Source organism: Artemia franciscana, unplaced genomic scaffold (assembly GCF_032884065.1).
Source record: "Artemia franciscana unplaced genomic scaffold, ASM3288406v1 PGA_scaffold_330, whole genome shotgun sequence".
Classification (NCBI taxonomy): Eukaryota; Metazoa; Arthropoda; class Branchiopoda; order Anostraca; family Artemiidae; genus Artemia; species Artemia franciscana.
Genome location: NW_027062669.1, coordinates 147,571 through 173,784, shown reverse-complemented (window position 1 = coordinate 173,784; position 26,214 = coordinate 147,571). Strand labels below are relative to the sequence as shown.

Genomic DNA, 26,214 nt, shown 5'->3' with positions numbered 1-26,214 from the left:
GTTAAATCTTCCCTACGAGACCGACATAATAAATAAATCTTCAAAAGTGAGGGCCACAATTTAAGCAAACATCTGTTATAAAACTAAGGCGTCATACATATTTTTTAATCACAGGCAGCGCAATAGTGCTGCTTAACCAGACAGCGATGTGGGAACAATGTAGGCTATTATTTGTTTATTTTTGTTTTTGCTTTTTTTAGACCAGGACACTTCGTATAGAAGGAATTGTCGTAGAAACTTCAAAACTAGCTCATTCAATTGCAAATTCTAGTGCCCTTTTTGGAGTCAACAGTGATTGGAGGGCAACCAGGACTCCCTCCCCCTGAGTCAATTTGCCCACACATCCAATCAAAATTTTGAGACAGCCATTTTGTTCAGCGTAGTTGAAAGGTCTGGAAATTATATCTTTGAGGATGACAACCCCCCTACAGCCCTAAGGGCAAGGGGTGACTTATGTCCTGAGGGCATATAAGATTTTTTATAGAAATAGTGGTTGTATAAACTTCGAAGGGCCTCATACGATTGGTAATCAAAATTTGTAGTGTCCACTTTTAAGAGTCCATGAGATTGGAGGGCAGAAATCCTCCCTCCCAACACACACAGATGTATTTTTCTGAAATGCATCTGATAAAACTTTTTAGATGGTCATTTGTTGTCGTACAAACTTCGAAAAGGGCTCATTCGATTGAAACTTAAAAGGGCTAGAGCCCTCTTTGACAGTCAAAACTGATTGGGGGGCAACAAGACCCCCCCCCCTTACACGGCCATCATTTCAAAAAAAAAAACATCCAATCAAAATTTTGAAACATCTGTTCTGTTCAGGATAGTTGAAAGATACGGAAATTGTGTCTTTCAGTATGACCACAACCCTCAGGACAGTCCTCAGGGTTTTAAATTATGCCTCGAGGACATATAAGGTTTTTAAGAAAATGGTGGTCGTACAAACTTCAGAGGGGGCTCACTGGAATGGAAATCAGAAGTTCTAGTCCCTTCAACGAGTCAAAGTGACCGCAGGGAAGCTACGCCCCCCCCCCATGTCTTCTTTTCCCAAATGCGTCCGATAGAAATGTTTAGATATCCATTTAGTCAAGAATATTGCCAATGTCACATAACAAGGACTTTGGGGTTGACACAAACCCCCCAGAGTCTGGAGAGAAAGCGATATAAATTATGCCCCAGAGGCAAGTAAGGTTTCTATCGAAGGGATGGTCGTGAGAACGATAAAGGAAGCTCATTTGATTGGAAATGTACAGTTCTAGTTCCCTTTTAAGAGTCAAAAGGGATGGAGGGAAACTACACCCCTTCCTAACATCCTCTTTTCCCCAAACGCATTCGATCGAAACTGCGAGATAAGTCGTTTTATTAACAGCAGTCCAAAGAGCATATCACGATGTATTCAGAGTGGATAAAACCCACTAGAGCCCAGGGACAAGGATTGTAAGTTATATCAAAATTTTGATAGCCATTTTGTTCAACATAGTTGAAAGACTCAATAATAATGTCTTTGGAGGTAGCATGACCCCCACAGACTCTGTGGAAACGTCTTTAATTTTAAAAAAATGCCCTTTTTACGTATATTACTTATTATTGTGAAGCATGCAAACATTTGAAAGACTGATTTTCGACTGGGGGGATTTTGCAGGGGGAGAATTTTTAACAGAGGGAGACGTTTCCAGGGGGTGAATTTTTCAGGGGAAATTTAATGCTGAGGGAATCTACCAGAATTTCTATACGAAATGTCTTTATGAGTCTTACTTTCTCTGTACCGACTCAATCTTACGCTTGGAGATGTTAAGGTAATTGTCCGGGGTAAATTTTCACCAGCATTGAATCGTCCAGAGTACGTTTCGGTGGGAGGGGAATTTTTCCGTGGAAATGGAGCCAGATATCCTGACATTATCAAAAAACAATCGAAAATTTATTAAAAAATTTGTTTTTTCAAATGGAAGTAGGAAGCAACATTAAAACTTAAAACAAACAGAAATTATTACGTATATGAGGGGGGGGTTGGCACCTCCTCAACACCTCACTCTTTACGCTAAAGTATAAATTTTGTCGCGATTCTCTGAAAACGACTCCAGAAATGCAAGAGTCTTTTAAATAGAACAATAAGTAACTTGTTTCTAAAGTGCCAAAAACTTTAGCGTGAAGAGCGAGGTGTTGAGAAGAAGGCAACCCACTCATATATGTAATAATTTCTGTTCGTTTTAAGTTTTAATGTTACTCCTTACTTTCAGTAGAAAAAAAAAGTTCTTTTTTTATTTAATATGCAGAAGCGTGAAATGATCGGCAATTTTTTTTTGCTGAAATTTTAGGACCACCTGGACTTGGTAACATAAATGAAAATGGCACGTTGGTGGCACGTGCCACCACTATGGCACGACTATGCACTAAGCAGCCATTGTTCAAACTTTTGACCACAAAATAATGCATAAGTACTCATTGACTGTTTTTACCTCGCTAGTCTTTACAATGCTGTCACACTACATTATATCCTGCACTGTGTCTCTTTCTAAAATATATTCGCCAAAATCGATAAAACCAAAATCTGATTCGTTCTTTTTTTTGCCAAGTATTTATTCCACATGCAACTGTGGAAACATAACTCAAGACCGCTTCGTGAATAAAGCGTTCTTATATTCACTTAAAAAAGTGTCCACATAAAAAAAAGCATGTCCTAACTGGTTTAATATTCTTGATTGAATTATGATTATAATTCAGTCATCGTCTTTCCTTCTTTTATTAGGCTATACTTAAATGTTGTTGTTGTCCTTTTCTCATTTATTGCTAAGTTCTTTTTTCTTATTATAATAGACTAGTAGCAATTAAATAACAAGTAATAATACATAACAAGTAATAATAATAACAAGTAATATTAACAAGTAATAATACATAACATACAAATAATAAATAACAAGTAATAATACTATGAGTTCCTTTTTTTATGGATAGTACATATGTTTAGAGATAAATGCGCAGCCACGTGCCATGGCAGACTTTAAATAGGGGAATCACGACCTTTCGATAATCCTAAGCTAATTAACCCTCAGTGGCGTCAATACTTTTTGAAAACTCTTCACTCATTAGTAATGATTTGGGAATAAAACAGGTGGTTCGAGAATCAATTGAAATTAATCTCAAAATAAATAAAAATATTTCTTTGAACAGGGACTTGGGGGAATACTCATTAAATTCTTTATACTCAAATTTAATTAAAAATGATCTAACAAAATATTTTACTAAACCAATTTATAATAGTACTGAACCAACTACGAAAAGGCCTTTGAGACAGGCTGCTAAACAAGCAAGATTAGCTTTAAGAAATTGCATCTAATCATTTTATTCTCTTTAGTTTGAATGAGCTTATATTTCTTCATTTCATTCTTTTCGCCAGTCCTGGTTGAACTTCGCTGAAGTAAGGATGCTAGGGCTATATTTTTAAAAAAAAAAATTGTTTTAATAAGTGTTTTTATATTCAGTTTTAATTCTCACAATTTGATGTAAGTTCTTTTATATATATATATAGTATTGTATTGTGCTGAAGACGGCCCTTGGACATAGGGCCGAAATATCTACATAAATAATTTCCATTGTCTTGAAAAAACTTTCCCTATTGTTTCTACGTTGTATTTGTTTGTTATGGAAAGGCAGTGTGGTCTTCGTCGCTATTTTTGGGGATATTCTTACTGAAAAACCCCCCTTTCCGTATTTTCACCAAAGAATTGACAAAAAACACAACACCCCCCCTTGGATGCAGAAAAAACATTTGCTCTCCCCAAATTTCTTTGAATAGACGCCACTATTTTGGGCATCTTAATATTTTTGCTGGATAGTGTTCTGGCATTTTTTTTTTTAGCGCCATCTTCTTCTTTTTTTTAGCGCGTCCTTCTAAATATCAAAATTCACTAAGATCCGATCACCCACTAGTAAGTCAAAAATACCTCATTTTTTCTAATTTTTTCTCTCCCTTCAGCCCCCCCCCCCAGATAGTCGGATCGGGGAAAACGACATTAACAAGTCAATTTGTGCAGGTCCTTGACATGCCTACCAATTTTCATGGTCCTAGTTACGTCAATCACGTATCTGCGACATCTTTGCTTATTCTACCGACCAAGTTTCATCCCGATCTCTCCACTCTAAGCGTTTCCCATAATTTCCAGTTTTGCCCCTCCAACTACCCCCCCCCCCCAATGTCATCAGATCTGATCGGGATTTAAAATAAGAACTCTGAGACATCAGTTCCTTCTCAATACCAAATTTGAAAATACCTCACGAACGGTCACCCATTCTTAAGTTTAAAATACCTCAATTTTTCTAATTTTACCAAATTAACACCACATCCAACTCCCCCAAAGAGAGCGGACTCAGTCCGGTTATGTCAATAATGTATCTAGGACTTGTGCTTATTCTTTAGGGATTTCCAGTGCTTTGGCGAGTTCGGTGCTTCTGGACGTGCCAAGACGATGAAAATTGTTAGACATGTCAGGGCCCTGCACAAATTGACTTGATAACAGTCGTTTCCCCGATTCGACCATCTGGGGGGGGGGGGTGGAGGGAGGAAAAATAGAAAAAAATGAGGTATTTTTAACTTACGAACGGGTAATCGGATCTTAATGAAATTTGATATTTAGAAGGACCTCGTGTCTTAGAGCACTTATTTTAAATCCCGATCGTATCCGGTGATACTGGGTGAGTTGGAGGGGGAAACGGGAAATCTTGGAAAAAGCGTAGAGCGGAGAGATCGATATGAAACTTGGTGGAAAGAATAAGCACAAGTCCTAGATACGTGATTGACATAACCGGACTGAATCCGCTCTCTTTGGCGGAGCTGGGGGGGGGGGGGTTAATTTGGAAAAAAATAAAAAATTGAGGTATTTTTAACTTAAGAACGGGTGACCGGATCTTAATGAAATTGTATATTTAGAAGGAACCCATGTCTCAGAGCTCTTAATTTAAATCCCGACCAGATATGGTGACATTTGAGGGAGTTGGAGGGGGAAACCACAAATCTTTGGAAACGCTTGGAGCGGAGAGATCGGGATGAAACTCGGTGGAAAAAATAAGCACAAGTCCTAGATACGTGATTGACATAACCTGACTGAATCCGCTCTCTCTAGGGGAGTTGGGGGGGGGGGGTGTTAATTCGGAAAAATTGAGGTATTTTTAACTTAAGAACGGGTGACCGGATCTTATTGAAATTGGATACTTATAGGAAACCCATGTCTCAGAGCTCTTGATTTAAATCCTGACCAGATATGGTGACATTCGAGGGAGTTGGAGGGGGAAACCGCAAATCTTAGGAAACGCTTAGAGCGGAGAGATCGGGATGGCACTTGGTGGGTAGAATAAGCAAATGTGGTAGATACGTGATTGACATAACCGGACTGGATCCGCTCTCTTTGAGAAAGTTAGGGGGGGGGTCCAGTGCTTTGGCGAGTTTGGTGCTTCTGGACGTGCTAGGATGATGAAAATTGGTAGGCTTGTCAGGGACCTGCAAAAATTGACTTGATAAAGTCGTTTTCCCCGATTCGACCAGCTGGGGGGCTGAAGGGAGAGGAAAAATTAGAAAAAATGAGTAGCCTCTGATTTTCCTTTTAAATAAATCTATTGATTCTTAGAATTTTGCTAAAGTTCATGCCATATGAGCTCTTGGCTCTTCCGATCTCGTTACAAGCACCATATGAGATCTTAGCTCTTTCAGTTTGGTGTGTTTTTTTTGTGTTTTTTTTTTTTTTTTTTTTTTAATGATGCCAATATTCTTTTGTGATTTTACTCAAATTAATGACTCATATATAGATAGAATCATAATGAAGATCAGTTTCTTCTGGTGCACACACTACAATTTCAATTCCGCTTTTGTTCCGGAGTTCCAGTTTGTTGTAGAAAGGGTCACACCGGACTTACACTTCATTAACAAGAACTATTTTCCTATTCATTTGGGAATTCACAAAAGCCTACCGCACGTTTTTCATATGTTTTCCCCGACTTAAAACGCATTAGTATTCATGTCAATAGGCCATAACATACATCTATGGAAAACCAACGACAGGATGTTAACATGAGAGAAGACCTGACCAATGGTCGAAAAATTAAACAAAATCACAGATTAATAGTCAAGGCTAGTAAATGTAAACGTGTTTCTCATTTGAAAAAGCAAGCCTGTTAGAAAATCAGTATCCTGAGACTGCTTTTAACACCCATAGGTCAACCAAGGGGGTGCCAATGATGGGGCGAGGAGGGAACCGCCTCAACTCCCCCCATGGTTTAAAGCCTTCTATAGGTATTTTCATTGAAAAACACTTTTTGTTAAAAAAATTGGCCCTTCTTCCTAGATTTTGAAAAACAAATCCCCATTTATTTTTGGGAACTCGTGCTCCTGAAGGAAATGGCACAGATCCAATCCTTAGGCCTAGATTTCAGCGGTACTACTTCAGTCGAGGACAAACAGGTTATAATAAGAACCAGTGCATTTTCGGGGGAGGGGGCATCACGCTCTGTAATCCAGTAGTACATACTGTTTTCTGAAATTTAAACGAAGGCATCTACGGATTGTTCGCTTCATCAAGTGATTAAATAAAAAAAAGATTTTCAACTGGAAGTAAGGAGTAACGTTGAAACTTAAACGAACGGAATTTATTGCAGAAACGAAAGGATTGTCCCGTCGTCAATACTTCGCTGCTTACGGTTAGGTTCAAATTTTGTCCCAATTCTTTAAGAATGACTCCTGAATCCCAAAGGTTGTTTAATTGAAATTAAATAAAAAAACTAGTTTTTTTAACTGAAAGTAAGGAGCGACATTAAAACTTAAGACGAACAGAAATTACTCCCTATATGAAATGGGTTGTCCCCTCCGCGGTCCCACGCTCTTTACGCTAAAGTTTGACTCTTTGCCACAATTCTACTTTTTAAAACAATTAAAAACTTTAGCGTAAAGAGCGTGGGACTGCGGGGGGGGGACAACCCCCCCGCAGTGTGATTTTCGTTAAGATTCTATGACTTTTAGGGGATGTTTCCCCCTTTTTTCCAAAATAGGGCAAATTTTCTCAGGCTCGTAACTTTTGATGACAAAGACTAAATTAATTGAAACTTATATATTTAGAATCAGCGTAAAAATTTGATTCTTTTGATGTATCTTTTAGCATCAAAATTCCGTTTTTTAGAGTTTCGTTTACTATTGAGCCGGGTCGCCCCTTACTACAGTTCCTTACCACAAACTGTTTGAAAAGAAAATAATTCGGTATTTCGGGGCTTCTGACATTATTATTCCTTTGCGGAAGTTAGGCTCAAAATTGAAAAAGGATTATATTTTTTCTCCGGTCCCCTTCCACCTCTTAGTTCGTTTATTTTCCCGTTAGTTTTCACCTGTTTTCGCTTTATTGTTGTGTTATCTCTTAGCAGTTCTTTCGTTAGTTGAGTTATGGTTGTGGTATATATGTTTTATCGCTCGTATAGTTGTGTTATTTTCAAATTATACTCCATAATAGAGAGGCTCCGAACACCCAGCATTGTATATTAAGCTCTTAATTTAACGTTTTTTTCTAACGTGACCAGATTCGTCCTGCACCCTTTTCATTGAATTTTTTCCCCCATGGCATATTTCTCCAAGGTAAGATCCTCCCACATAGCCCCCTCCCTCAACCCTACCCCCAAAACCAAAAAAATCACCCTGAAAACGTCTGTACACTTCCCAATAACCATTATTATATGTAAACACTGGTTGAAGTTTGTAACTTGCAACCCCTCCCCCAGGGACTGTGGGGGAGTAAGTCATCCCAAAAACATAGTTATTATGATTTTCGACTGTGCTAAACAAAATGGCTATCTCAAAATTTTGATCCGTTGACTTTGGGAAAAAAATGAGCGTGGGAGGGGGCCTAGATGCCCTCCAATTTTTTTAGTCACTTAAAAAGGGCACTAGAACTTTTCATTTCCGTTAGAATGAGCCCTCTTGCGACATTCTAGGACCACTTGGTCGATACGATGACCCCTGGGAAAAAAAAACAAAAAAAAACAAACAAATAAACACGCACCCGTGATTTGTCTTCTGGCAAAAAATGCAAAATTCCACATTTTTGTAGATAGGAGCTTTAAACTTCTACACTAGGGTTTTCTGATACGCTGAATCTGATGGTGTCATTTTCGTTAAGATCCTACGACTTTTAGGGGGTGTTTCCCCCTATTTTCCGAAATAAGGCAAATTTTCTCAGGCTCTTAACTTTTGATGGCCAAGACTAAACTAGATGAAACTTATATATTTAAAATCAGCATTAAAATGCGATTCTTTTGATGTAGCTGTTGATATCAAAATTCAATTTTTTAGAGTTTTGGTTACTATAGAGCCGGATCGCTCCTTACCAAAATTCAATTACAGTTCGTTACCACGAACTGTTTGACAAATAGCTCTGTTAAAACTACTAGAAAAAAAAACTTTTCTACATTCCCAAAAAACAATTCTATGTATGTGCTATGCAGCCTAAATGGGGTAGGATTATCAAATAACATGCTTAGAAAAAAAAATATAGAAAAAATGTAAATGATAGCCATGTAATGCCGACGATAACATCTGAAGGCAAATAACGCATGTTACGAACAAGCATTTTGGCCTTGATTTTTGGTCGTTTGGTCCTATTTCGGGGTATCCGCAGAAATGGCTGTACAGTGGTTCCACACACTCCCTCCAAATCTGAACATGAGCTGGAGTTAAAGGTAGGCCTATGACAAGTATACCTTAAAACTGGAAAACACAGCCTATATGCTCTTATGTTTACATAGGTCAGATGCCAGAAGTAGAGGGAGTTCAAGATTATTTTCTTAGGGATTGCTATTAGACAGAACAAAAAGAAGAAGTATTTAGTTTAAACTAAAAGTATTTAGGTTTAAACTTTGCTAGAAACTGGCTTTTTAAGACTTTCTCAGGGGATGAACGGAGCACCCTATCCATGTGCAGTTTCTTCATAATATACTTCGACTTTCGACTATCAGATTGAGGTAGTTAAAAAAAAACCACAATATCTACTGGTCTATAACTTTGACTTCAACAGACTGGAAAAATGGTGGCATAAACACTATATTCTTTTTACTTCAGGGCAAAATGACCTGTTCATGGCCCTAAGGGTTAGACCTCTATGCATTTGACATCAACTCAATCAGAATATATAGGAGGCAGGGACCACTAAAGAAATTGTAGTGTGGAAGATGTAACCTACACTTTCAAAAATCAAGTGCTGAAAGTGTCACATTAGACGTGGCAGGAGGAAAACCATGCCTGACATGATGCACCATGCATGGCAGGGCGTGGAAGTGGTAAGATTAGGTTTGAAAGCGACTCCAAGCGATAGGAGACTTTTTCTGGGGGTTAAAAGCTTTCAACGATATTCTCTATGTCGCAAGAAAACTTCCGCTTGAGACGAACATAGAGAAAGTTCAGGAAGAATGGTTATTATTAAAATTGGATAATGTGTCCTCCGTTGATTTTTGAATTTAAAAAAGAGGGAATAGTTGTGGGAAAAGTGCAAGTCATGGCCAATTGTAGAAAAAAGCCAAGACAGATTGTTGAATTAAGTGGGCAGCCCAGTCAAGGGTTAATTTTATCCCTTTGATTGCCGTTGCTACTGTCTGCCATTTATGCTACACCTTTCCGTGCATGTGTGTCCCTTCACAAATGCCAAACTAGAGTCGTACCTGTTGGAGGTTCTCGCTGGGGAACACACGCAGGTTGACTACGGGTAATGGATAATGTGTCCCCACCCGCGAAGAGTACACGAATCGATGCTATTGGCAAAGTATATATGGACTTTGGCGGGGTGCACCATGCATGTCACGGCGAGGAAGAGGTGTGCAACGTAAGACGGAACAAGAAGCACTTTGAGATGTTTATCAGATGACGGAGACTCTCTTCGTTTTATGAATATTATAATTGAACTTATTTGTTCATATGAAGGCAAACGATGCACACATTTTGCAAGGGGAACTTCATAAATAACTTTTTCAATAGAGGAGGTCCAACTCTAGTCGCATCTCCCCTCCTCTATGTGGTGCTAAGTTCTGGCTTTAAAAAAAAGAACTTTTTTTCTTGAAATAATTCCCTTGTATGAATACTAATTAGGTTTTTAGAAACGTTTATCAGAGTTTTATAGACAATAATTAGATTTGAGGCAGTAAAATAAACCAAAACAAACTTATTTTTCTGTAGGCTGATGGTGTTTTGAATTTTTTGGGGGAGTGAGTTGTGCCCATTCAAGTTCAAATTTTGGATTCGTGTTAAATTTGTTTCAAATAAAATTCTTGTTCTATACACAAAATCATGTTTCATCGTTTTACTGATTTGATTTCTAGATAAAAACAATTTTTTTTTTGCTATTTGTACTATCTCAAACTCATTTTGTTTTAAAATATTTTGCTGAAAAATTCCTTTTATGTTACGTCTTAAAATATGACAAATTTCTTTATCTACAATCTCTTTTATCTTTTGAAAATGAACCATAGCTTTGGTTCTTCGTCAATGCTGAAACAAAATACTGATAATAATAAACAATATAAGTACTCAATTTAAGGCCCATTTAAGCTATCCCAATCAAACAGTTCGTGGTAACGAACTGTAGTAGGGAGCGACCCGGCTCAACAGTAACCAAAACTCTAAAAAATGGGATTTTGATACCAATAGCTACATCAAAAGAATTGCATTTTAATGCTGGTTTTAAATATAAAAGTTTCATCAAGTTTAGTCTTACCCATCAAAAGTTACGAGCCTAAGAAAATTTGCGTTATGTCAAAAAATAGAGGGAAACATCCCCTAAAAGTCATAGAATCTTAACAAAAATCACACCATCAGATTCAGCGTATCAGAGAACCCTACTGTAGAAGTTTCGAGCTCCTATCTACAAAAATGTGGAATTTTGCATTTTTTGCCAGAAGGCAGATCACGGATGCGTGTTTGTTTTTTTTTGTTTTTTTTTCCCAGGGGTGATCGTATCGACCCAGTTGTCCTAGAATGTTGCAAGAGGGCTCATTCTAACGGAAATGAAAAGTTATAGTGCCCTTTTTAAATGACCAAAAAAATTGGAGGGCACCTAGGCCCCCTCCCACGCTAATTATTTTCCCAAAGTCAACGGATCAAAATTCTGAGATAGCCATTTTATTCACCGTAGTCGAAAAACTTTATAACTATTTCTTTGGGGACGACTTACTCCCCCACAGTCCCCGTGGGAGGGGCAACAAGTTACAAACTTTGACCTGTGCTTACATATAGTAATGGTTATTGGGAAGTACACAGGCGTTTTCAGGAGGATTTTTTTGGTTGGGGGGAGGGGTTGAGAAGAGGGGTATACGCTGGGGGAACTTTCCATCGAGAATTTGTCATGGGAGAAGAGAATTTCCATGAAGGGAGAGCTGGATTTACTAGCATTATTAAAAAAAAAAAACAATTAAAAAATAAAAGTGAAAAAGCTTTTTCAGCTGGAAGTAAGGAACGGCAATAAAACTTAAAACATACAGAAATTATTATCCATATGAGGGGCTCACCTCCTTCTAATACCTCGCTCTTTACGCTAAAGTATTTTTAGTAATTCCAACTATTTATTCTACGGCTTTTGTGATTCAGGGGTCATTCTTAATGAATTGGGATAAAATTTAAGCTTTAGTGTAAAGAGCGAGGTACTGACGATGGGGCGAATCCCCTCATATATGTAATAAAAACATGAGAATACAAAAGTTCTTTACGTAAGCTAATTTATAAGTTACGTAAATCTTTTACCAATAAAAAGATTCGTAAAAATTAAAAGTTCTAGTTGCCTTTTTAATTTAACCAAAAAATCGGAGGGCAACTAGGCTTTGTCCCCCGCTCTTTTTTTCTCAAAATCATTCGATCAAAATTATGAGAAAGCCATTTATCCAAAAAAATACAAATTTCGTTTTGATTATTCCTCTGCGGAGAGCCAAAATCAAAACATGCATTGATTCAAAAACGTTCAGAAATTAAATAAAAAACTCAACATAAACGAACGACATAAACGAACCATTTAATATAATAAGAGATAACTTTTAAATTTTTTACTTGAAACTTTTCACCATTAATCTTTTTTTTCCTATGGATTTTTTTTAATTCATTGTCTCTGATTGCTAACGATGTCATTCTGCGTGCACGTTTGTTTGATTGTTTTGTTATTGTGGTAATTATTTTGTCATTCTGCTTCGTGTGGTGGGCCGTGGACTTGGGTATTGGATCTTCCACTAATATTATTTATGTTGTAAATATTGATGGGGCCACCACAATCACAAGCTCTGTCTCTCCATGGTAACCCAGTGTATTTTATTGGTTATGTGTGTTATATTAATAAATTGAACTTGAACTTAAACCTGGAGATAGAAGACAATACAACTCAAACTACCAAGAATAGTGAATACAAAATCTAACCATAGGATAGGGAATGCAAAAGCTTTCGTTCAAACAGGTTAAAGGAAAAACTACAGAAATATTTAGATCCTAAAAATTAGGGAAAAAAGACAGATATTAAAAATTGAATCAAAAAGTGCCTTACAAACACCAATACATTTTTTATGACAACAGGCATCAAATTTAAAGAATAGAAATGTGAAAAAAAGGACTATCTTTGTCCTGTGGTGGCGCAGTGGGTTTGACCTTAGCTTGGTAATATGGGACCCGGAGATCGAATCATGCTGCAGCAATGCACTACAGGACCAACGCAGGGACCTTACTAGTCAAGAAGCGTCGTTAATCTGATAGGACTATCTTTCCTTTGAGGAAGAAGTTACGGTTGAAAATACCCAAAATTGCCAGTGTTTGAATTGTTATTAACAAAAACCTTTGTCAAATTTAAATAATTAGTTTAGCTTTTTTGCTTTCACAATTCAATGTGGCATACTGACTGACACATGAAACTGCCATTAAAACTTCTGAATGTCAGGTTCATACCAAATAAAAATTTGAAAATCACAGTTTTCTGGTATGAACAGACATTGGATAGGCCAAGGGGCAAAAATGTCGTTATTGTATTGTCTTTTGAACTCTAGTCATGAGGATCTTTAGTGAAATTAAATAAAAAAAACTAGTTTTTTTAACTGAAAGTAAGGAGCGACATTAAAACTTAAAACGAACAGAAATTACTCCGTATATGAAATGGGTTGTCCCCTCCGCAGTCCCACGCTCTTTACGCTAAAGTTTGACTCTTTGCCACAATTCTACTTTTTAAAACAACTAAAAACTTTAGCGTAAAGAGCGTGGGACTGCGGAGGGGACAACCCATTTCATATACGGAGTAATTTCTGTTCGTTTTAAGTTTTAATGTCGCTCCTTACTTTCAGTTAAAAAAAACTAGTTTTTTTTATTTAATTTCTGAACGTTTTTGAATTAATGCATGTTTGATTTTGGCTCTCCGCACATAAATTATTGAAATGAAATTAGTATATTAATTTTGTTTTGGCTAAATGGCTTTCTCTTAGTTTTGATCAGACGATTTTGAGAAATAAGGGGTGGGGAAGGAGGCCTAGCTGCCCTCCAATTTTTCGGTTACTTACAAAGGCTACTAGAACTTTTAATATTCAACGAACGTTTTATTAGTAAAAAATATACGTAACTTAAGAATTAACTTACGTAACAAACTTTTATATTCTTATATTTTTATTATGTGTACGAGGGGGTTTGTACCCTCGTTAATACCTCGCTCTTTACACTAAATCGTAAGTTTTGTTCCAATTCTTTAAGAATGACCCCTGAATCAAATAGGCCGTAGAATAAATAGTTGAAATCACTAAAAATATTTTAGCATAAAGAGCGAGGTATTTATCTCCTCCTAAATACCTCGCTCTTTATGCTAAAGTATTTTTAGAACCCTTCATATGCGTAATAATCTCTGTTTGTTTTAAATTTCAATGCTATTCGCTCCTTACTACAGTTCGTTACCACGAACTGTTTGATATATTATAAGCTCACTAAAGACATTTTGGGTCTCATCCAAAGTAAGACACTATTTGATGCTCCAGTCAGAAGTGGATCCAAGGCATAGTTTTTGGTGCACTTACCCCTCCCCCTCACCCATTGTCAAAATTTGCGATGATTACAGGGATGTAAGGACTAGAAATGGGAGCCAGCAACTTCTCCCCCTGGATAATTACCTCATGCACAAGATTGAGAAGCTACAAAGTACAAAATAGACACATCAAAATGTCAATCAGATGTATTAATGGACAACAAAAGGACCAGATATCAAAAACAGTTTTAGACAAGTCCTGGTTTGTCTCCAACTACTCTTGACTTTGAGCATCCTCTAAGGTTTCAACAAACACGAGGGGAAGGTTCGGGATTAGAAAGGGGCAGCCACCCTCCTACACATTTTGGGAGTTCATGTTACTCTTAACCTTAATAATAACAGCATGGACCCTAAATATTCCAAGAAATCAAGAAGTATTAAATATCAATTTCCACCTCTACCCCAATCACTTTCTTAGAATTAATTCTGTATTTACCAGAAGGTTCAATGAGAGTTAGGATGTTCTAGCATTAAAATGCACCCTTTGAGCCATCTGCCCCCCCCCCCCCGCCACTGCTTTAGAGAACCAGAGAACCCTGCTGTAGAGATTTAAAGCCGTTATCAACAAGTATTTGATATATTTTTTCCCCCCAAGAAAGATCATGGATGTGTGATTACTTTCCTGATGTCAAAGAGTACCAGGTATCAAAAACTATTCAAGGACTAGGGGGACTAGTTGTTTTGGTGTTACTTGGTTGTTCTACATTTGCTTGTTTTTTCATAGGCGTATATTTTTGGGGTGATACCTAACACGGGGATGCCATGGGGAATTTATGGTAGGCACGCCACTTGCCTGGGTAGAGAATTTAAAGTGTCAAAACCCTATAGGCAAGCGTGTATTCTCCTGGTGGGCCCTTGTGTTGGGTTTTTGCCTCTGAATTATTTGTCTTAATTGTTTTTATTGTTTGGTAAATGACAACTTATACTTATTGACGCCATGACTACCTGTCCATGGATTATCCTTTGGGGTTGATTGTGTATGGCTATGCTGTTTGACCTATGTGATTGTATGGATGAGTAGGGTTAATGCCTCATTCAAGTGCTGATTTATATTAATCATTAACGTAGGAAAACAGTCTTCCTTTTCTCCTTCTGTCCTTTTTTTAAAGGTGTTTGTGCAGTTGCATTGGTGATTTCTCTTTTCATTATATATTTATATATATATATATATGGTAGCAATGTTATATGTAATATAACATTGTAATCTAAACATTATGTTTAGAAAGGGTACTAGTTAAGTGGTTGGTCTCCTTGGAAAGAAATATAATAAAATTCTGAATCAATTTTCAGAAATTGTAAAATGTTTACTTATATGATTTCTCAAAGCCTAATTGAACAACTTTTCAAGATATGTAAAAGCCCTCAAACGAGAATTTAACTCAATTAACTCTATCCATCTATGAGTTTCCAGTCAACAACAAAGCATTTGAAGAATAATAGAATAGAGATTATATGAAATATCAACAGAGCTCCTGAAAAACACAAGGTGAAATGACATCATTTTTATACAATCCTAAAAAAGCCTTATGTTACATTTATCTCTCACTGAGACTGCTGGTCTTGGCTTTTCCTCTAATTAGCCATAGCTTGATGCCAGCAACTTGCTTTTAATTCAAAAATCAACAGACTTGGTCTGCAGCTATGATGCTCTTCTCTAAAGAGTGGCAGACAGATTGGGTTATGAAGGACTGGTATGCAGGCATCATCCTACCTCTTTGGAAAAGGAAGGGAAGCAAGAAAATATTCTCAAACTACGGATAAATTACTCTTCTCAGTGCTCAGGAAGCTCTTTGCAATGACTGCTGCAGAAGTCTTCTGCAGAAAAAGAGGCAAATCCAATAGGACAGATACATGCCCAAGAGGTCTACTGTTGAACAGCTTTTTACAGTGAAGTAATTTGTGGAAGACAAAAGAATTCCATGGAATAGCTTATACAATCTTTGTGGACTTTAAGGCTGTCTTTTATATGATCAGCATTAAATCCCTGTGACTTATAGTCCACTCCCTCTGAATACCAGTCAAATATTGTCTACTTTTTAAAAACTATATAAGGAAAAGAGCTGTATCCAAATGAATGGGAAACAGAGCATGTCATTTACCATAAAAACCAGTGTGCAACAAGGAATGCTGTTGCCAGAGAGTTTAAGAGAGAAAAACAGACAAAACAAATGAATAAAACTCATATCTTAACAAAACTTCCAAAGTAAAGCAAAACTGTAATCACAGAACAGAACATCCAAATCTTTAAATGATGTTCCTCCTTTGCTTTTTTTTTTCCATTGATAAAGCCTCCTGGATGTGGAGTTGAAACATACAGAATTTTTTTATTGATTAATATTTTGTTGTTGCTATTGTTGTTTGTCACTGTTTCATTTAAATTAAACCCATTTATCTCTCTTGTAAATGGAAAAGCAGTGTGGTCCAAGAATTTATTTGTGAATGCTGTTGTCCCATAATTGTTTATTTATGTCATTGACCGTGTCTTGATTCAAACAACTGATTGATTGCCCTTAGGCCTCCAATTTGGAGACTGAGTCCTAACTGGCATCAACTTTGCAGACAGTCTGGCACTCATTATCAACTTTGTGCAACAACTGAAAGATGCTCTGAACATCTTAAAGGAAGAAGCTGTAAAATTTGAGCTTAAAGCAAATTGACAAAAAAAATAGCAGTCAAACTGCCAGCCCCAGAATTCATTGCAGCAGGTAGAGCACACAGTGAAGTTGTTACTAATTTTACCTAACTTGGGTCCATTATTTCAAATGATGACTCAATAGATGTGGAACTGGACAGCCAAACTGCAATAGCTTCTTCTATCATTAGAAAACTCAATACCATCTTGGAACCATTCCATATTTTAAGGCAAACAAAGATGCACAAATATAATGCATCCCATTTCTGCTCTATGCAGCTGAGACAAGACCCTCAAACAAAATATTGAGCACAATTGATACCTACCAGACAAAACAACTTCATTGAATCAAGGGATTATAATGGGATAATTTTGTGAGTAATGAAAGGCTCATTGCCTATACTCACCAAGTTCCATTTTTAACACAAATTGCCCAGCAAACTCTCAGATGGTTTTGGCATCTTTTTTGGGTGCCACCAGCAGTACCTACTAATTACGTACAACTTTTAACCAACATCCCATTGTTGGTCATGCCTAAAGGGTAAACCTTACACCAAGTGGAAGGACAGCCTACAGAAGAACCTCAACATGGCTGACATTGCTGCTGACAAGGCCTCCTTCATTGCAGCAGATCAATCTGTCTGGAAGAGCAAAGTTGCTATCCTCTCTATGCCACAAATCATGCAGCAGGAGGCCCTTAAGTGAGAATTAAATAAAAAAAAACAAGTTTTTTAACTGAAAGTAAGGAGCGACATTAAAACTTAAAACGAACAGAAATTACTTCGTATATGAAAGAGGCTGCTTCCTCATCAACGCCCCGCTCTTTACGCTAAAGTTTGACTCTGTCTCTCAATTCTTTTTTTTAAAACATTAAAAAATTTTAGCGTAAAGAGCGGGGCGTTGATGAGGAAGCAGCCTCTTTCATATACGAAGTAATTTCTGTTCGTTTAAGTTTTAATGTTGCTCCTTACTTTCAGTTAAAAAAACTTGTTTTTTTATTTAATTTCTGAACGTTTTTGAATCAACGCATATTTTGATTTTGGCTCTCCGCAGAGGAATAATTAAAACGAAATTTGCATTTTTTTTTTTTTGGCTAAATGGCTTTCTCATAATTTTGATCGAATGATTTTGAGAAAAAAGAGCGGGGGAGGAAGCCTAGTTGCCCTCCGATTTTTTGGTTAATTAAAAAGGCAACTAGAACTTTTAATTTTTTACGAATATTTTTATTAGTAAAAGATTTACGTAACTTATAAATTAGCTTACGTAAAGAACTTTTGTATTCTCATAATTTTATTACATATATGAGGGGGTTCGCTCCCTTGTCAGATCCTCGCTCTTTACACTAAAGCTTAAATTTTGTCCCAATTCATTAAGAATGACCCCAGAATCACAAAAGCCGTAGAATAAATAGTTGAAATTACTAAAAATACTTTAACGTAAAGAGCGAGGTATTAGGAGGAGGTGAGCCCCTCAAATGGGTAATAATTTCTGTTTGTTTTAAGTTTTAATGCTGTTCCTTACTTCCAGCTGAAAGAACTTTTTCATATTTATTTTTTCATTGTGTTTTTAAATAATGCTAGTAAATCCTGCGCTCCCTTCATGGAGATTTTCTTCCCCCATGACAAATTATCGATGGGAAGTTCCCCCAGCATATCCCCCTCTTCTCAACCCCTCCCCAACCAAAAAAAATCCTCCTGAAAACGCCTGTACACTTCCCAATAACCATTACTATATGTAAGCATTGGTCAAAGTTTGTAACTTGTTGCCCCTCCCACGGGGACTGTGGGGGAGTAAGTCGTCCCCAAAGAAATAGTTATAAAGTTTTTCGACTACGGTGAATAAAATGGTTATCTCAAAATTTTGATCCGTTGACTTTGGTAAAATAATTAGCGTGGGAGGGGGCCTAGGTGCCCTCCAATTTTTTTGGTCACTTAAAAAGGGCAGTAGAACTGTTCATTTCCGTTAGAATGAGCCCTCTTGCGACATTCTAGGACAACTGGGTCGATACGATCACCCCTGGGAAAAAAAAACAAAAAAACAAATAAACACGCATCCGTGATCTGCCTTCTAGCAAAAAATACAAAATTCCACATTTTTGTAGATAGGAGCTTGAAACTTCTATAGTATGGTTCTCTGATACGCTGAATCTGATGGTGTGATTTTCGTTAAGATTCTATGACTTCTAGGGGGGTTTCCCCCCTATTTTCTAAAATAACGCAAATTTTCTCAGGCTCGTAACTTTTGATGGGTAAGACTAAACTTGATGAAACTTATTTATTTAAAATCAGCATTAAAATGCAATTCTTTTGATGTAGGTATTGGTATCAAAATTCCATTTTTTAGAGTTTTGGTTACTATTGAGCCAGGTCGCTCCTTACTACAGTTTGTTACCATGAACTGTTTGATTAAGTGAGTTCTATATATAGAAAATTCATTAAGAATTATAAAGTTTGGGCTCTGCCTATGACCATTAGGAGATTGAAGATAGGTAAAGTAAAGTGATGAACATTTAGGAGTGATAGGAAGAAGGTTTTTGAATTTTTTTTAGGAGCTGTTTTTAGAATATTTTAGTGTTTCCTTCTGAAAGGGCTAGTCAATTGACTAATACCTTGAAAAGTGTTAAAAAGTACAGAAAGTGATGTGCTCATCTTCTAGGCTAGCCAGCAAAACAATAACAACAGGCCTAGGCTAATGAGCAATTGCAATAGCCTATATTTTAATGGCCTGTTGGTTAGTTCTACCAAATACTTTTATTTTATCAATAACTAATATGGGCATATTTAAAGAATAGCAGCCCTCTAGAAGAGGACATGCTAGAACAAAATAGGTACATACACAAACACACATACACACATACACACATTCTAACGAAATTTAGAACGAAACGAAATTTATTTCAAAAAAGAATAAGTTTGATAAGATTCGTAATAAGGACAACATATTATATTTACCTATTAATTTTACTTGTAAGCAGATTGAAGATATTAATTTATCAGAAATTTTAAATAAGTGGGATGTGAAACCGGCCCTTCCTAGTAATTTGAATTATAATGATAATCCGGTTTTAACTTGTAAATTTTCAAAAACTATTGGGGAAATGATTTTTAATGATAATTTAATACTTAAAAGATAGGATAGTGATATAAATTGGAAACCTGTTTGTAACTGTAAGCAACTTGGCCCATTTGTAAATCCCACTTACCAACATGTTATAACAGGGGACTTGTCAATAATAAAACAAGATGATCCTCAAATAATAATGAATAAAGGGGCTAATTTCCATCTTTCTCATCATTTGAAACCATCAAGTAGTCTTGATAGCTTGGAAAATGATTTTGATTTATTTATTGATAAGTGGTGTAAGAAATAGAATAAAAATAAAGAGAGTTTTCAAAGTTGGAAGAATTTAATTATTAGTAAAATACGAAATAAAATATATTCTCACGTAAAAAATAGTAACACTAAATCATTATTTTATAATGCTAAGATAAAACAAGCAATTGCTAATCTATAGAATGAATTTGTAATTGTGCTGGTGGATAAAGCTAATAACAATTTTGCCATAATTTGTCAGAAGCTGTATTGTGATGTTTTAACAAGGGAGTTATGCACAACTAAAGTTTATGAAAAGGTGAATTTAGAGGATGAGAATTTAATTGAAAAAACTGAAGAAATACTTTTAAAAAAATTCAATATTAAAATTAATGACAATGATAAAAAGTTTCCTTTCCCATTGGACTGTAAAATTCCATAAGAATCCCCCTAAACCACAGTTTATTGCTGGAGCAGCTAAATGTCCAACCTACATTGCTGCTACTGACCTCTCTTTAACTTTAAAGGAAATTATAAATATACTTAAAACCTATTGTTCTGGTATTAAAAATTTTTCGAATTTTAATCCATATTGGAGTGTTAATAATTCACTGCAGGTGATAGACTCTTTAACAATGGTTTCAGCTAAAAGAATTGAGTCTTTTGATTTTGCGACAACATATACTAATTTATCACTTAATGTAGTGTTAGATAATTTAAAAAATGGTTATCAAGAAATCTTTCCTCTTATATAGTAAGAGATTCTTAAAAACAGACCCTTATAATAAAAAACCTATATGGACAAATTGCTTCAAGACTACAGTTAACTCGAGATGTTACAGCTTAGATATGATTTTTGATTTATTAGAATTTGTTTTATACAATACTTATATAAGATTTAATGGTAATTTGTACAAGCAAATCGTGGGAATTCCCATGGGGGGGGGGAATGCCAGCCCATTTATAGCTGACTTGTTCTTAAGTCAACTCGAATATAAATATATGATGGATAAGAATAATCCAAATAATTTATAACATGTTTCATCAAAAAATATAAGATATTTAGATGATATTTTGGTTTTAAATCGTAAGGAATTCATTGATATTTCTAAAAATATATATCCGTCAGAGCTTACTCTTGAACCTAGTCATGGCACTGGTCTAGAAGATCATTTCTTAGATTTAAATATTAATATGTCTGATAATAATAAATTAAGTTTTAAAATGTATAATAAAATGGATGATTTTGATTTTGAAGTGATTAATTTCCCGTTCCCTGAAAGTAATATACACTCAAATATCACATATTCAGCATTTTTCTCACTGTTACTTAAATATGCAAGGATTTGTAGTAATTATATTGATTTTAAAAATAGATGTAAAATTTTAAGCCAAAAATTGATTTTAAGAGGTTTTTCTGCAAATAAATTAACTTAGCAATTTAAAAAATTTATTTTTCATTATAACAAACTTTTAAATAAATACAAAAAGAATTATATTGAAAAAATTAGCGAAATCTTTGGTTAGTTTGATTTTCCTTGTTATTGAGTTTGGAATGTCCCTAATTTTTGACAGTGGATTTCTGGAGGATTTTGCATATATTGTCATTTGAAATGGTCTTATTTTACATTCATTTCCTTGATTTTTATCTAGGTCATATGAAAAACTTTGAATAATTGTTTAGTTTTAATATAGAGTGTTACTTGGTTGTTCTACATTTGCTTGTTTTTTCATAGGCATATTTTTTGGGGGTGATACCTAATATGGGGATACCATAGGGAATTTATGGAAAGATCCTTCCTATTATTATTCACATTTAACTCATTTATAATAGGCTTATGAATTTATTTATCTAATATACATCACAATCTCACAGACTAAAACCTGATACCTGAAGTCTTACACAGGGTAAACAATTTTACAAAAGATTAACCAATGGAAGGAATAACAAAGAAATACAGTGTTATTGTCAGGGTAGTGAATATTATGTTGAAAAGCAGCATAAAAAAGGGAATCTTATGGTTACATTTCATCTTAGATTGTTATTTAGTTTAGAAATATATAGGGTTGAGGGAGGCTGTGGATCAATTGTCAAAAACATAACACTACAAAATGAGCATACAAATTTGAAATCTAAAAATATTTTCCTTTTTGTTCAAGCAAATCTCTCACTTCAAGCCTTTCTTATGTTCTTTCAAAGTTAAATGATTGCTTCTGGGGCAAACTATATTCAGAGCCCTTAATGGGGGCACAAAAATGCAGAACAATCCATAGCCTAGTAGCCAAACTTTTAAAAACATGTTTGTAAAAAGAGTTGGTATAAGCCTAGGATCACTCATAAGGACACATGTTAAGAAAACAATCATATATTTCAGAATATACGGAATGATTGTGGTTAACACATTTTCTAGATGGAAAGTGGGGGGCAGGGGAACCTTTATCTTCACTTCTTTTGCTGTTGTGCCTTTTTTTTAAAAAAATTTCTGAAAAATAAACATGGATTTAACCATTTTTTTCCATTTTTAAATGCTCTATATATCTGATTAAATACTATCAGTGCCAATTAATTATTTTTCAAAAAACATTTCAATAGACAAATAGTGATAAATTAGGTTATGTTAAATGGCGCTTATTTATAAATGTTATTCAAGATTTAAATATTTTTATTCAAAATGAAAATAGACTTAAATATATAGAAATTTGATATGAAAAAAAACTGGAAATACAAGGAAAGAAGTGGAGATAAAGGTTCTTCCCCTGCAAAATGTGTTAACTATGATTATTCTACACATTTATCAAGTAAGAATTGCTTTCTTAACATGTTTCCTTATATAGCCTATGACTGAGGTCCTAGGCTTATATGAAAAATTATCTAGAGAGAAAAACTGCCAGCAATTGCAGCTGATTTACAAATGGTAACTTTGGTTTAATAGTCTTAAAAGTAAAATGTTATTATAAAAATAAATTTGTTCAGATTTTTAAATGAGACTGAAACCCCTTAAAAATGATGGATAATGTTCTAGTTTAACTACTTTTTACTATCCTGGACAGGGTTTAGGTTAGGAAAATGAAACTTTCAGGGATGGGTCTACAAATTAAAGTAGGCTATGTCCTTCTTCTTCTTATTTTACAGCAAGCGGGGGCTTTTCAGTCAAGACTATTCAGCCCTTTTCCTTTTGACTCACTCTGTGAGGTGGACAGAGCTATGGAGCTGGTTTGTCTTATTTATTTTGTATATGCTCAGATTTCTTGCAATATATCTTTTGGTAATACACTCCCAAATTTTGTTTTAGACCCTGGATTCATTAGGTTACTGAAAGTTTCATTTTCCTGCACTAGCCCCTTTCTAAAATAGCAAAAAAGTAGCTATACTTGAATTTTAACCAAGTTTTGGTTGATAAAATGAACATAAAAGCCAGATTGGAAGGCAAACCTTGTTTGAATAGTCTAGGTGTGGATTATCTGTTGTAGTTGTAGAGAAAATATGCTTGGCCTTTGCCCTCTGCATCACCAAACAATAATTAAACTAAAATCATAGATATGAAAAGAATATACAAATCAAATAAATCAAATCATCTTCTCTTCTCACCACACTCTTATGACTGGGAGAAAAAAAAAACAAAAAACAACAAAACTACTAAAATCAAATGAAATTATAGCCAGTTGAAAATCTTTGTTGAAGACCCAAAAACTCCCACTGCCTCTAATATTTTTATCTCCTTATCTTTACTAACATGAATAAAACCTAAAACGAGAGGGGTGGATGTCTTCAGGCCGAGTGAATTGATTTTTCTGATTAGAATATTTCTCTCAGTTGTGAAATGAGGGCATTCTGAGAAAATGTGATCTATTGTTTTGTCAATATTTACATACCTATAAAAAGGGCATGACTTGCTACCTGTAAGATGATATAGTGCTTGACAAGATCTGGTCATTGCATGACCAGTTCTCAGATGGAAAATAGAGTTTGCAATTTTCCTATTTGGGTGGATAAGGTGATGTGGGATACAATGCCCCTCAAAAGACAAAACATAAATATTTGTTGTTGTAATACATGTGTTAATAATTCTAAGAAAACTTGCAGCAGAGGTTATTAACTTTGAGGATTCATTTACAGTGAGAATAACCTTCCAAGTAATTGGGTGGTGAATAGCCTGTTTTGCAATACTGTCAGCAATTTCATTTCCCTTAATCCTTATGTGAGAAGGAACCCATACCATTTTCAGTTGAAGAGCATCAGAAGACATTATTTTCTGAATTTATTCCTGTAGATGAACAATGATTGGAATAATTTTTCCTTGCCTCTTCTTTAGATCAGAAAGAACACTTTTAGAATCAGAAAAGATAACAAATGCACCTGATCCTACATCCAGTACTGTGTCCAGAGCTTTTTGGAGAGCAAGGCATTCTGCATGGAAAATTGAAATTTATCTGAAACTCTAATCCTAACTGATGAACCATTCCACTCAGAAAAAATGCCTATGGATGCCTTCCCATCATTTGAGACTGATCTATCAGTAAATATATTTTTCTAATTATAAAATTCAACCATTTTAGCTAATATAAGTAGATGAAGGATTAGGCTATTCCTTTTATTCTTAGGACAATCCATGCCAGGGATATTTATATCTATAACATTATCAATGCTATTAGGAGGGTTGGGAGATATCTGGGTCTGGCAAGAAAAGATTAGGTTTTCAGAAACACCTATACCATTCAGCAAGGAGACCAACTTGATAATGGCTGGACTACTATATGTCTTCTGATTTTCATAGAAAAATTTGTGATTTATGAGACACTCCTTGAGAAAAGGGAGGTTTTGGTTAGTATTTACTTTTATAAAGTAATTAGAAGAAAGTTTTCAAGAATCTTTCTTCAAAGAAGGGATATTAACCTCATTGAACAGAGCTGCAATAGGAATACTTTTTAGTGCACCTGTGATTAGTCTCAGGCCATGGTGTACTATTGATTCAATTTTAGAAATTAGCTTTTTTGAAGCTGAACAATAGACAGGGAGACAATATTCAATCATTCCATATATTATAGACATGAATAGTTTTTGAAGACCATCTCGGCTAGCACCCTACTTTTGCCCAGCAACAGCACGCATAAAGTTCAATCATTTTTCAAGCACATCACAAAAATAAGAAATATGACTATTCCAATTTAACTTATTATCAAGCCAAATACCAAGAAACTTCACATTCTAGGCAAAATGAATTTGTTGTTTATATAGAGTCAGATTAATTGAGGGACAATCTTGCCTATGGTCAATTTTCCTAGAAAAAACAATGCCAGTTGTTTTTGGGATAGAAAAAACCAGATTTTTTATATTAAGCCATATTGACAGTTTATCAATTGCTCCCTGGAGCTTGGGTTGACAAACTTTAGGAGAGGAGCCTTCAGTCCAAAGGGCTAAATCATTTGCATATAAGGCAAACTTTATTGAGGGCATATCAGCCAAAATTATAATTAATATAATTAATTATAATTAATTACAACATAATTAATCAGTATATTGAAAAGAAGAGGAATCAAAACTCCTCCTTGAGGAACACCTAATGAGACTGTCTTAGCAGAGGAGCAAATGGATCCAACTCTGGTTTTAATAGTCCTATTAAAAAGCACTGCCCTGCACCACTTCCAGAAATTATTTCCAACATTAAATTTATGAGCATGTGTAAGGATTGTGAAGGGGTCCAACGTATCATAAGCTTTCTTAATGTCAAAGAAGACTGCAGATACAACTCGTTTTCTTGTAAAAGCTTTCTTAATGTCATGATCAAGTTGAATTAGGTTATCAAGGGTTGATCTACCTTTCCAAAAACCTGCTTGTTCAGCAATAAGAAAATTATCAATATAATTACCTGTCACAGCAAAAAGATATCACAAAGAATTGAAAGCTCTTTCTTCCTTAATTAGTTTTTTTTCTTCTAGTCCGACAGATAAAATGAAAAACCTTGATTGAAAGTATTTTCTGTTATTGGTTATAGAAAGTGAGTATTTATGCGTGGTATACTTTTCTAAAATGTTTAATTCTATGAAACCCAAAATGAAAAGAAGTTACAATAGATAATTTTTTCAAAACCAACACGAGCGAAAATTAAAAGAAATGGGGCTGGCGACCCTTGTATCTTCTCAAGAACAGAACATAATTTGCACTTTACTTAAAAAATTATTACCATGGATTTTCAGTTTAATATATATATATTCTGATGTTTATTC

The 26,214-nt window shown here is 35.3% G+C and overlaps 1 protein-coding gene across 2 annotated transcripts in view; it reads right to left on the bottom strand.

The window, feature by feature from the left end:
• The window catches only part of LOC136041716 (tetraspanin-13-like), a gene marked incomplete in the record, with an annotated part of 60,715 nt that extends 34,740 nt beyond the window's left edge, over positions 1-25,975 (bottom strand). The window contains 1 exon segment of one of the 2 annotated variants that reach the window (XM_065726459.1): positions 25,857-25,975. 2 annotated transcript variants of the gene reach the window in all.
• Positions 25,976-26,214: the final 239 nt, after the last annotated feature.